The sequence below is a fragment of the Salarias fasciatus genome, chromosome 8, assembly GCF_902148845.1.
Source record: "Salarias fasciatus chromosome 8, fSalaFa1.1, whole genome shotgun sequence".
In the NCBI taxonomy this organism is placed as follows: Eukaryota; Metazoa; Chordata; class Actinopteri; order Blenniiformes; family Blenniidae; genus Salarias; species Salarias fasciatus.
Genome location: NC_043752.1, coordinates 9653082 through 9663980, shown reverse-complemented (window position 1 = coordinate 9663980; position 10899 = coordinate 9653082).

The following is a 10899-nucleotide window of genomic DNA, read 5'->3' as shown; positions in this document are numbered from 1 at the left end:
AACATGGAGTCGATCTTTTATTAAATGATCAAACGAAACAAGTGAGAAGAAATGAATGTGTAAAGGAATCATGGCAAGTTTTCTTACGTGCTGGAAACTCCGATCAAAATTTAATCAAATTTGATTCAGGTTTGTATTTATGAAAATACTCCTATCTCCATAATCATTAATAATATATTTCTCTGGGTTCTTTCATTCATATTCTCCAATGAGTCTTCTGAGCCATCCACTGCACAGCCTATTATATTGTGGAAACGGCAGTTAGCTTTCCAGAAATTACATGTTCTTCTCATGGCCCTGGGCAGCGAAAAAAAATAAATCAGTGAAAATGAACCATTCGCTTCCAAAGCTGCAGACCAGGAGGAGTCAGACTCTAATCTGCAAAAAGAAAGCAATGTACAGCCTGGAGGAATACTACCGACAGTGAGGCTGGGACTCACTTTGTCGTCTCTTACACTGTTTGTTTGAACTCTGAGATCCAAGGGAGCTTCATTTCATAACGTAGTAATGGCGTCTGTTTGAAACTGGAAGTGTGCCATGATAAAGAGAATGTATCAAGATTTTATTTTTCACCCCTCTCATCTCTCTAGTTCATCTTTCACCCTGCATTAAAGACTCGGAGATCTCCAAGAAAAAATATGAATGGCAGAAGGCAAATATAACCAAAAATGAACCTGGAGCAAGACACTTGTAGAGCAAGGCACTTGTAAATGTGCAAGAAAAGAAAAGGTCAAACAGGAAAACCAAAAAAGAGTATATGTCTTCAGAGTTGGTTCTGCATTGCAGAGCAATCCTCAAACCAAACAGGGCATTGATGATCCTGCTCTGCAAGAAAGTTTTCAAAAATCCGGGAGAGATGGAATTCAGTTCGCGCATAAAGACGCATCCAAACACGCACTTCAAACTCGACCGAGGGCACACTCTAACCAAATGATCTTTTCTGGCATTTGTAAATTATTACCTCACGTGTTGTAGTAATCCGGACTGCCCTTGGCTCTCAGCGCTGACTTCCTCTTCACGTATGGCTCCTGCATACACACACAACTGCAAAATACATGTGCCATGTGAAGTACTTCCTCCTCAACCGGAAAAGTTGGTTGTGGTGTGAAGCGAATGGCATACTGAACGATTGTGAATTTATAGTGAATAATGTGGCAGTTCTGGTCCCACTTACGCACCATTTCCAAGTGAAAACACAACAGGTTATGTATGAACGTGACAACCGCGCTCGGAGTCACTGAAAACACAATGTGGAAATGCAACAAATGCATTCTTCGAAAACGTATATGTGTGATTTCATTACAAAAATAACCAAGAGCACAAACAAGTGGCCCAACAGGAAAATTCCATCATTCTCAATGTTTCTGTTGTGTCTGTGGAAACAAATCTCGTTTTAAAAACCTTGCAATGTAAACGCAAGACTTTTCTGAAACATAAATAATGCACTGTTGTGTAAACTAAGTGTTATTTAGATTTTACAAATATTCTTCTGATGTTTTTGATCAACTGTCCTGGAGATTGACTTATTAAATAAATCTCCACTTGTCTGCATGCATAGCTGTTGATTATTGAGAAAGAAAGACAGAAGGAAAGAAAGAAAGACGTCAATGTCATACATGTCAAAGTGAACGTAAAGCTGAACTTGAGCAGCGTAGCTGAAGTCACAGCCAGGCCTGTCACGGTATGCTCGTCAAAGTATTTTCCTTCCCCTCCGTGACCCTGCATCTGCTAATTATCGCATGCAGAAGGCAGTGCATTATGGGACTACCCTCTACACAGAGTTCAATGAGTCATCTTGTCAAAAGGATTGACCGGCCAATCTCCCCGGAGACTCGCTCCCTCTGTCGAGATAATACAGCATTCAAAGACAGAGAGGCAGAGTGGGCTCGCAGCTCTCGGGGATGAAATGCTCTGAGCTCAGCTCGGCTCCTCTCTATGCTCTTCAGAAAAGGGTGTACGATGTGAGGAACTTGAATAAATAAGTTCTCCCATTTATGCCCTTCTTTGTCCAACACTGCCTCTCATTTACGGCGGCTGTTTGACTGAAGTGAGGTTCATGTTGAGTGGTGTGAGTGTCTCTCCCTCCGCCACAAATCCGGTCATGTGAGGTCTTTGGATTGGAGGTATTTTAGTTTATGCAAAGCTTAATGTGCCATGTCAGATGGCATCAGGCACAGGAGGCCACTAAAGAAAAAGGCAAAGAAAGAAATTATCGACAATACAAAGCCAATGAATTATATCAGGTCAGTATTATACTGGCATAGAACTACACTGAGAGCAAATCATTTTTATATTGTGCATTATTATTACACATAAATGAGCTCCATTAAGGTTTTTTACACAGCGCTGATTTGTTTTCTCAAGTATGGTTTATTTCCTCACGGTTGCTAAAGTTTTATGTCCTTCCATGTTGTTTTGCTTGTAGTTGAAAGTAAAGTGTTGTTATGTTTTATCACATCGTTGAGTTTTACCGTCCCCGTTCTGGTCTGCTCAGTCAGATTAATACTCTGATGTGTTTTTACCATCGTCTGTGCGTTCACGTCAAGTTCTGTGCCACCTGGTTTTGTCTGTCGTTTCTTCATTCGGGTTTGCTGCCGTGTGACGTTCGTGTGAGGTTTCACGTTCCGGCTGCTGCCGGGGGATCAGTTATGATGATTTTCTCTGTTGTTTCTTTCATGATTATGGTTTTGCTTCTCATCAAGTGTTGGCTACCAAAGTGGAACTTTTTGAAAGTGTTCTCAATCCATCTCAATGTAAATGGGTAAAAACTAAAAACACAACTTTTCTGAACTGCAGCTAATATCAAAAATAATGAACCATGCAGCACTACATTATGTAATCAAACTTTTTTTTTTTTTTTTTTTTATTGTTTCAGTGTTTATGCATCTTTTAGCCCCCACCGTCAAGCAGCAAATATACAAAACTAATAGTAACTATTAACTCGGGGAGTTAAAATTCAACTTTTAGCCAGCGTGATGCACATGAAAACATTGCATTTATCATAAAAGATCCAAGCAGATATATGGAGAATCATGATCATGTGCTGAAATCTTCCTTCTACGCTCAGCATCAATCAATGGAAATACACTAACATTTCAAGGATGTCTCCATTTCCAACTGGTTATCAACAAGTACGAGGGAGTGTCACTAAACCGCTGCTTTTCGGAGCTTCACTACCAGGATTCGCCTGATCAAAACTTCTTTGCCAACAATCATTCAGAAGAAGCCCCACCTGACACGTGGCTGTCGGCTCCACCTGAACTACCCCTCCATTAACAAATTAGCCCTGAGCGGGAGCATACGCAGAGCCGTGCGCGAGTCCACCGCCACACACCCGCACTTTAATCATTACTGCAGATGAGATCGATTTCAGGAGGAAGACACGAACAAGCTGCTGCCAGGGTCAAGCAGCTTTCTGGGGAGAGCAGGAAGTGGATTGGACAGATGTCCTTAGGAGGACAGAGCTAACAGGAGCGAGAGGGAGAGCAGCAGAGAGGTAGTGATGCACCTGGACACCAGATGGTTCATCAGCAGGTCTTTCTTTGTCCTCACAGACAGGAAATGGATAGCTGAGGGCCAGACTGTTACCTAATTACTGCTAAACCACACACAGCAACACACTACACACACTCATAGTAGCACAATGCAGAAACACACACACAGAAACGTCTGCATGATCAATACAGTCTCTGTGTGCACACATACACACACATGCACACCAGGCAGTGCACCGGCTGTCAAATGGGCGACTCTCTCCAGTGTCCCTCTTCCCTTTTCCCAGGGTGCATTTCAGCGCAGAGCTGTCAGATGGCTCTTTATTTTCAAACGTCCCAGTGTGCCCTGGCAGACCAGCCCGCACACACACTGCGACGGTGCCGATTAAACACTCACACATAAGGTCGGGTTCTCCATGAAGCGGGGCGCACAGAGATGAACACTTCCACACATGCCAGATACTTTTTCCCGAGGTGTAATACACTAACAAAAATACCAATATATGGCCTTGTCCTTTGTTTGGTACCTTTAAAAAAAAAGATTCTACTCCTGGGGATGAGAACTAGGAGAAACAATTCTTATGATTAATTTCTGAGAGACACCAATGAAACATCCAAATACACTGTTATGTAGAGGGAAACTCCGTTAGTATTGCATGTACTAGATCAGAGGGTTTTAGGTAGAAGGTGGGCCTCCCGAGAGGGATACAAAGAAGGCTTGATGAATCACAGCAATAAGAAAAACATATTTTACATTAGTGTACACACACACACACACACACAGAGTCGAATGTTGATATTTGCAGTGTGGCTGAATAAAAAAAAAAGCACCTTAGAGAAAATGGTAGTTTTGATTAATCTTTAAGTTTTATGCATTTTTCTTGGAAACCAATCAGTTTCTTGTGGAATGACAAAAAATCTTTCATTTTTGGATTTCAAGTATTCCCTTGATTTTTTTTTTTTTTTTTTTTTTTTTTTGTTTTGAAGGTGGAATTTGTGTATGCAACTTCGCATTCACAATGTTAACCAAAAGTAAAAAACGTTTTCTTTTTTTTTCAGCAATTTTTTTATTGTCTCCAAATTCCAGGCAGTTTCCACTCTGACTCTGGTGTCATTAGAGCTGCTTTCTTTTTAAAATGTATGTGCCAGAGCTGTCAGAATCTTCCTAAGCATTGCCACTTCAACTCCCAGGTGACTTAGCTTCCCTTTTTCACAATCTGTATGGAAATTGCTCGGCAAACAGCAATGACTCTGCCCTCCAAATTATTTCCCAAAACTTTCTACTGCACAGCACTTTCTGTGTGCAGCCCCCGTTTGATCAGATCATCTTTAGAGAATAAACATTCATTATGGAATGTGTATTCATGGTGTAGCAACATCACTAATGTACCCTGCAATCTTCACCTAAGATGTTCATATTTTAACATCAACATACTTCCTATTCAAATTTGCAGAAATACACACATCCGAAATCCTATCTCTTATGAAATAAGAGACACAGGGGCATGTAAAGAGGCATAAAAATTGTACAATAGTTATCCCATGCTTCACTTCTCTTGAAACAAAAACGATCTGATCAGTTGGACATGAAAAGATAATGACAACCCTTTCACAAATACAAGATGAACTGATGACATTTACACAAGAAATATCAGGCTTTTGTCATTTGTCACTACTCTTTATCAGTCATGACCACTGAATAACATTACATCAGGCCTTGTCTTAGCAATAGAGGCTGTTTGAAACACCACTGAAATACCACACACACACACACACACACACACACACACACACACACACACACACACACACACACACACACACACACACACACACACACACACACACACACACACACACACACACACACACACACACACACACACACACACACACACACACACACACACACACACACACACACACACACACACACACACACACACACACACCACAAAAAGCTTGGTGATGCTGTAGAGGACCATGGGGCAGTGCTGAAATTAAAAACAAATAACAGAAGTTTTTAAAGAGCAATATCCACGATATTCTCAATCAACATGTATCGATGTGCCTTGGCAGTCTCACACCTTTTTAATCTGGCTTTTAATTGACCTTTTATACTTCTTATCTCCATCATTTTTATTTTTGGTCATTTTAATTTTTAATATTTATTCATTCTATTTTTACTATGTACTTTTATTTTATTTTCTATTTTATAATCTTATCTTACTTTTTAATTTTTTTTTTTTTTTTTTTTTTTTTTTTTTTTTTTAGCTTTGTATCATGTCTTTTTAACATCTGTTTAACTCCAGTGTTTCCTCAGGGGGGTCCTTCACACCGGGAGTTGGTCCCGGTCCTCTGCTGGGGTCGCTGCGCTCGAGTCCTCTGGTCCTTGCTGGCCTGGGGGTCTCCACACCTTGGTGTGCGGGATCCCGTTGGTCTGACGGGGTCGGGGGTTGAGCGCTGGTGCCCCAGTACTAATGACCTTCGCCTTCTCCTGGTGTGAACGGCCCCACTGGTAGTGTTTGTGTGTGTGTGTGTGTGTGTGTGTGTGTGTTTTTTTTTTTTTTTACTGTTAAGCACTTTGCGTTGTTTTTATTATCATGAAAAGTGCTGTACAAATAAATAAAGTTTGAAGTTTGAAGTTTAGATAACCTCTGCAAGAGATTATGCCTCCTATAACATTACTGCCAATATTCTCAATGGATAAATGGGAGCATAAAGGCATATTCTCACCTTATGTGTGTGCGCCTAAATGCACATCTAAATGCAAATTGAATCAGGTGGACTTGGTCATATGGTGATATGTCTTGGAATTTGCATTAAGATCCCTCCTCCCTGGACAAATAAGAATATGCACATATTCATGGGTCAACATACTGGCCAAATGATAATAAGATCAACAAAATAAAAGGTTAGTGTCGGAAGGTAGTCTGCGAGGATGATAAACTAACGAGACATATTGATATATTAGAATATTAGGGAATATTTTCAGTAGTTTTAAACAAACTTAAACCATGTTTTTGCTCCGAATCTCAGCACTGCCACCTTATCGCAGAGTGGTACTGCAGATGTATGTATGCATGTCTAACAGAGTGCAGAAATAAGCCTGATTATCCAGGTGATCTCCATCATTCCCACAGTTAGTCAGTAGTCCATCTGCTGCAGTGAAAAAAGATGAATCACAGCTTAAAGGTCGAGTGATGTGTGAGACAGTTCATCCTCAGAGTAAGCATTAATATATTTAAATTGTTTAAGATGATTTTCTACAGTAAAATGCTGTTTCACACACAGAAGCTAGGAGTGTTTCCCTCCCTCATTATTAAGAAAATCTGAGTTTTGAGATTTATTTTGCATCGACATCTGTGAGACGTTTTGAAGAGGAAAGAAGAGATCACGGACTGAGAGTTTATTCTTTGTTTTGCTATTAAATGAGAAGTTCTGTCCATCTGACCTTTTAAAAAAAAATAAAAGACTACAAAAGAGCAGTCGACCACTATTCTTTGCTCAAGAGCTGCAGCAGAGACTTGACTTTGAACACAAACCAAATCAGCCTTAATAATGTATACAAATTCATTTGGTGGTTGATGTTGGGGGCTCAGTGACTCTGGAGCTTCCAGCTGAGACTTTCCACTGTGTCATTGCTTCCTTAGGCAGCAGTCTCTCAACTGTGACAAGAGTATTTAAGTTTTACTTTTTAACCCTCAGCCTTGGATTCACGATGATGCAACTTAGTTTTGTGGGTGAGGGGAAGAGGAGGAGCCACATCTGTCACAAGCAGAAAGTCAAATGTTCAGGTTTCCTACTGATGTTGATGAGAGACTAATACATGTCTGTCACGAATGATGGGTCATATTAACGCACTGCACCACTGCTACCTTTCACTGTTACCTACATTTCTTCTGCATATACTGGAGTAGATGGTGAATAACAATGGCGGTCGCCAGAGCAGACCCTGAAGCACAAGCTGCAGAGTTTCTCCTCATGTTTTCAGCGTCTTCGGGCACTCTTGTTGTGTAAAAGGACCCTCAAAATGCAATGAAAGTTTTGGTTTTTCACTTGAAAACATATTGTTGTGTATAAACGGGTCCTAATCACTGAAAGCGAAATGATGGATAAATGGATGAAGTGGTTAAGCAGCTCCTCATATGAACATTCTTTTCCAAAGCTCAGCCTCTACCATTCACACTGACCTGAAGTTGAAGTTTACTTTCTAAATCTAGTGGAGCAAACATAAAAGACTGTTTGCCATCGAACCAGAATAGTGAAAAAGGCTTCGAAGGACTAATCTGTTGAGACGATACCCAGAGACAAAATAATTTTAATACAGAAAAAAACAATCATTTGCTGACACTCAGACAAAGGACTCAGAACAACAACAACACGCTGACACTCTTACATAAGTGTAATCAGCCGCTGTGCCGCCGATGCCAGCTTTTGGCCTGGTGAACGTATAAATTCCCAGCCCCCGCTAGTCTGCCAAAACACAATCCCATTAGCATGACATCTCCAAAGTGCGTTTTACTCACTGGCACAATACATTCAAAATGTCACGTCTCCTGTTAGTGTTGTAATAAGCCCCGCAGTTGCCAACTGGCTGCCGCGCCTCGTGAGTGGCGCTCAGTTTCAGCACCAGCTGTGCAGCATTAGCGCTTTTCGGTAATGTCTGTGTTCCACCAGCAGGGGAGTCGCAAGCAATTATGGGCCTGTGAGGAGGAAGGTGACTTAGAGCTACTTTTCCACCCTTCAGTGTGGTAATGTTGCGATTTTATCCAAAAGTCAAAGGCAAGGCTTGTCCATAGACACTCATCAGATGAGACAGCTCTGGATTTTGAGTCACGTTGTTTGAGCAACAGTTTGAGAATATAATTTATGTTCATTTGGTTTTTTGTCACAATCTTTTTACTTGTTCAAACAAATCAGTTTCGAACTATCTCCAGACTTAAGATTCTTTGTCTGAACCAAGAAGTCTCCCCAGTACCTGCTAAAACATTCTTCTCTCTGTGGTCTCAGGTCAACAGCTCAGAAGTCTGTTTTACTTTGTCTTATTGTGAAGCAGTGTAATTTTTTTATTTCTGTGAAATAAATGTACTTAGTGCTGCAAAAAAAGGGTTAAAAAGGCATTAAGGTAATTTTCCACTTAAAAGCCAAAGGAATGAACAGTAAATCTCCTCAGATTCTATTTCAATCCTATCAACTCTCTGTTCACATTTTGTGCAAGATAACTGTCATCAAATTTTCATTTAGATATTTTTCCACATCAAATTTGTTTTGTTCCTTTTCCCATAAAACATTTTAATTTGTTTGATAGCTCATCCTGAACTGGAGGACATTTACTCTGCATCCAAGAGAAATGTATCTGCTGCTTCATTGATGTTTTTCCTGCACCAATAAAGCTGCCATATTTTGATATCCGGTGAAGGAATTCAGTGCAGTTGGCTACCGAAAATGTCAGTCAAATCTGGAACGTTCCTCCTCCGCGTTGAAACATTTTTACTGAAAACATGCAACCTGGATGTCAGTTCTGGCACAATCAAATGTGGCAGAACCGATTCCAGACTAGACAAGTGAATCACCACGGCCCACTTGCTGCTCACACAAACACGACCGGGCTGTTTTGCCCCCCGAAAATCCTAAACGTAGCGCCGTCTGCGTGCCACAGACGCCGCGTGCTGCTGCTGGTGGAACTTGAGTGACTTCCAGCAGATGGACGGCCTCGCTCTGATCGCGGTCACCGCACGCCGGCCGCACTGAACTGGAGAGCGGCGCGCTTCCAACAACGGCCTGGAGGAAAGCCCGGCGTTGCCACGGTGACAGGGTTGCGAAGAAAATCTCTTTGTATTGTTACCACGGCAACAACTGTGGATAGGTGGGGAGGGAGGGAAGGGGGGGGGAGGGATGGAGGGACAGATAAAGAAAGAGGAGAGTTGGCGAGGGTAAAAAAGAAACTGAAAGATGAATCGAGCCTGGAAGGAAACAAAGAGAGCGAGAAGGGATGTTGACTCGTGGAAATGTGCACGATCTCCATTCTTTCCTCCATCCATGAACTGTTTATGCTGGATTGTTCTCGACTGTGTGGGAGAATTTGCAGTTTGCTGTAACCTCATCCCAAACAAAGTTGCTCAGCAGATTCCTTTGAGCCAGACGGACACAGCGGCAGAGCTTCTCTCAGTGACTCCGTGGTTCCTTTACCTGCTGCATGTCTGCAGCCTGGCGAGATCTGCTGCAGCATCCTGCTTCCTCTTTTCTCCTTTCCTTCTAAGTGTCGCACTGTATGCTTTCCTCCCGCAATCTTTCCCTTCCTCCTTGCAATCTTGATCTTGTTTATAGTCATTTTTGTAATGTTGATGATGTTCCTGACTCAACTTGTATACATGCATGTTTTTAACGCACAATGCAGAGACCGTGTTTAGGTGCAGTGGTTTCAAGGTGAACATAAAGATTGAACTAAAACGCTCAAACAAACATGTTATTAATTCCTACTGATTACCTAGAAATCCTCGTAATCCTAAAGAAAAATATCTAGCTTTTAATGAAAACTTGATAATCTGCACAAGCGAAGGTATGTGCTAATATTCACTGCAAGAGTTTCCTGAGTTCACAAAGGTTTAAAGCTAAAAATGCTTCAGTTTTAAAATATACTTATTTTATGTCTGCTCTGCTCAAAGTAGACTATGTAGTAGTACAGTATGGAGGAATGTAACCCCCCCCCCATGCACCCAGTGTGCCACACATTAAACAACTGAGATAGAGAGAGAGAAAAAAAAAGCTCTCCAGCTCCATTGCAGTCTCATTCTGGACTAAAAAAATGAATACTGGAATAATTTTAAATTCTTTCAAGGCCAGAAAAAGTTGACAGAAGCGACTTGACAGAAAGAGGATGAATAGCTTTATTTGAACATGCTCCTGGTCACATTTGAGTTATTTATGCAAATGTATGCAACCCCTCTCTCTTTCAGGCTGCTCATAACTCAAAATAACTGGAAATTTCTACTCACACCACCCCGGTTTGATGATTTGTGTGCAGCTTTTTCACATATTATTAATGTGCGTGTGCGGCCGATCGATGGGAGCCCGGATCAAATGGAATCAATCAAATCAACACAAAGGATTGACGTGCAGCTCTGAAAGAAAAACTATTTGTTATCCAACATCAGTGGAGCATCTCAAGATGCAAAGAAGAGAGAAAAGGAGCGACACAGACTTTATGAAATCTCTGTCCACCTTGTCCACATGATTGTTTTTTTTTTTGGGGGGATTTCTTTTTCCCCTCCAAACAAAACAGACCGCTGGAGTGACAGGGGAAATGAGCACAGTGGGAAAGCTGAGGGGGAAAAAAAGAAACAGTGGCTGCGAGCTCCGCCTCGGTCTTAATTGATATTCTGGCCGAGAAGTCGGAATATTC